The 3,125-nt window shown below is 34.8% G+C and overlaps 1 pseudogene; it reads right to left on the bottom strand.

Annotated features, from left to right (window-relative positions):
• Positions 1 to 1,158: 1,158 nt before the first annotated feature.
• On the bottom strand, positions 1,159 to 1,758 carry LOC105526676 (annotated as a pseudogene).
• Between the last annotated feature and the right edge of the window lie 1,367 nt (positions 1,759 to 3,125).

Here is a 3,125-nt window from a genome sequence, read left to right as displayed (position 1 = left end):
TGATCGCTGTTCTTCGCTTCCCCATTATGATTTACTGTATTACCTCATCTTCATTGACATAAAGTGGAGACCCAATGCCTGGCCAGTCTGAAGTTGTACACACGCAGAACATTAACTGAAACCGCAACTAAACCTCATCACATTCCCACTTACCCTGGCTCCCCTTTCTCTATTTTTTAATTAAATTTTTTGTATTATTCCGATTCCAATTTTCCTGCAAACAGAGGCTCCCCTTCTTCTTGCACTCAAAAAAAAAAAAAAAAAAATTCCACAATTCTGGTTTCTTTTCTTCATTTTCTCTGTTTTCATAGGCCTATATACTCTTCTATGTTTAATATCCTGGCTCATTTTATTCTTACTAACCATGATAACTTATCTTCTTTTTTATTCAATACTGTCCTCACTCTTGATCAATTTTATGCACTTAAATAGGCCATGTCATGTTTTTGCACATCAGACTGGAAAATGTACTAAGATAGGTGGTATCCAGAGTTGACGAAGTTTGGAGAAACAGGTTCAGTCACTTGTGGAAGTATAAGCTTAGACATCCTTTTGGAAGGGCAATTAGGCTGCATCCACCCAAATTCAGAATATCTGAGCCTTGTGAGTCCTAAATCCTCCTTTTAGAAGTCTACCTTACAGAAATATGAGCGCTAGAGGAGAGCAAGGCAAGTCAAGCATATGAGACAGCCATCAAAAATTCAAAACTTAGACACCGAAATGATTGTACAATTTTTCTTTTTTTTCATTTGAAACAAGATGTTTATTTAAACAACAAGATGCTTGATCTGAAGGGAAGACTATCTAAGATTCTTTTTTTTGTTTGTTTTAGCGTAATTTATCCCTACGTGAAGACAGATTGCCCTACATGTAACAGCTATGTACAAAAATGTTATACAATTGTCCTTGGTTTTACAATGATAAATGAAAAACATTAAAATTCTCCAGTTGAACAGGGTATGCAAGGAGTTTTATGTTTTGTTTTTTTTTTGTTTTGTTTTGTTTTGTTAAAACAGTGAGAGCAAAATAACTTACTGGAATATAAAGATAAGAGCTGGATGAGCATGCCACTAATGGAGAAAGGGGGTATTTTCACAGAATCAGTATTTTTCCCCATCCTGTCTCCACTTGACGTCAGTTTGAAGTCAGTCGAAACATACCATTGGCTGTTTGGTTTTAAAAAAAAATGCAATATGCTTGTGCACATACACCGGTTCCTTTATGTACAATAAAGGAATGGGGAAGGGGAAATGAAAGAATAGAGAAAACTATACTGTAGTAGTCAGGATGTGGTGGAACCAAATTGCAGTTTTCTAATTGCAAATGTAATATTGGTCTTTAAAGAACAGAGTTCTGGAGTAAAGAAGCAGGTTCTCTTTTCAGTAGACACCTCCTATTTGCTGTTGGAACACATCAATTATATCTTCATCCTCCATTTCCAACTGTGCAGGTGTATCTGTTTCATTGATTCATTGCCCATGAAATCAGAATCTGATCTGCCTCATTGACAATCCCTGTCGTTCACAATAGGCTTTCATTAGTTTACTAAGTGGTGTATGCCTCTTAATCTTAAAGTGCACCGCAGAACTACCCTGCCCCGCCACCTTCAAATTAATATGATCGTTGTTCTCAGTCTTGACTCCTTCCGTGGGCTTTTCGTCCGCCGTGGGGAGCGCCGTCGTCTCCTCAGCTGCCATTTCACAAAAGAGGTACCAGGTCCGCACCGAACGAGCACACAAGCAGCACCAGGAGCGGCAGAAGAAGCGATAGTACAATTTTTCAATAAATCCAAAAGCTAGTTTTTTTGGGGAAAAAATATATATATATATATATATATATATTGTGTGTGTGTGCAAAAGTCTGGCGATGTTAATTAAGAAAAACAGAAAAAATTATAACTATAGACATTGAGAATGAGAAATTATATTGAAAATACTGAAACAATTTTTAAAAAATAAAATGAAGTTGATGTTCAAGTTCATTCCAACAAATTTGAAAACCCAGAGAAAATAGGTTATTTCCTAGGAAAATGATAAATTGCCAAAATTGACTTACGAGAAAGACAAAAACCTAAAGACATTTATAACCACTAAAAAAATTTAAAAATCAAAATACCTGTCAAAAATAATTAACTTTTTATTTTTTTCAGTTATTTTTAAATTAAAATTTTATAGCTTTATTATTTGAGTTTTGAGACAATGCCTATATAATATTTGTATTTTGGAATTTGAGACATTAATTTTGAACTATTGTATGATGAATTTTTAAATATGTTCCATACGATATTGGAAAAATGGGCTGAGCGTGATGGCTCACGCCTGTAATCCCAGCACTTTGGGAGACCCAGGTGGGTGGATCACCTGACATCAGGAGTTCAAGACCAGCCTGGCCAACATGGTGAAACCCCCCCTCTCTACTAAAAATACAAAACATTAGGCGGGCATGGTCGCAGATGCCTGTAATCCATGCTACTCGGGAGGCTAAAGCAGGAGAATTGCTTGAACCCAGCCTGGGTAACAGAGCAAAACCCTGTCTCAACAAAGAGGAAAAAAAAAGATATCGGAAAAATGGTTTATGTAGTAATTGGAACTTTCTAGCTGATCTTTAAAAACCAGAATATTCTTTGTTTGTGAACCTATCATCTATTTTAATTATAAAAGTTATCCAAGCTTATTACAACAAATTTAAACCACAAAAAAAGACAATTATGTTCGCACCCCAAAGGATTACCACTCACTGTTAAGTCAGTACATATCTTTCCACATTCCTCACTGCTTTTTCAAACATAAAAAATAAACTTTGAATGTTTTAATTTTTTAATTTTTGTTTTGTTATAATTAATTTATTTTTCCTGTATTCCTTGATTATATTTCATTTCCTTTCCCTAACTTTGTGGCTGGAATGCTTAGCATTCTGTAATCTTTTGTCACTAAATTGTTGTTGTAGTACCCACCTCTCTTCTTTGAATCAAGCATTATTTAAAAGAGTAAACTTTTTCAATGCCTGCATAACTTTGGTTAAGTTTTCTTCTGTTAACTCTATTGTCTTGGACTTGGAGACTGGTCCATGTAATATTTACTTTTCAGTTTATCAAGATTTTTATTAATATTTACTTTTCAGTTTAT

Source organism: Colobus angolensis, unplaced genomic scaffold, assembly GCF_000951035.1.
Source record: "Colobus angolensis palliatus isolate OR3802 unplaced genomic scaffold, Cang.pa_1.0 Scaffold6, whole genome shotgun sequence".
NCBI lineage: Eukaryota > Metazoa > Chordata > Mammalia > Primates > Cercopithecidae > Colobus > Colobus angolensis.
Note: the sequence above shows the minus strand (reverse complement) of the source record. Positions and strands in the feature narration are given on the sequence as shown.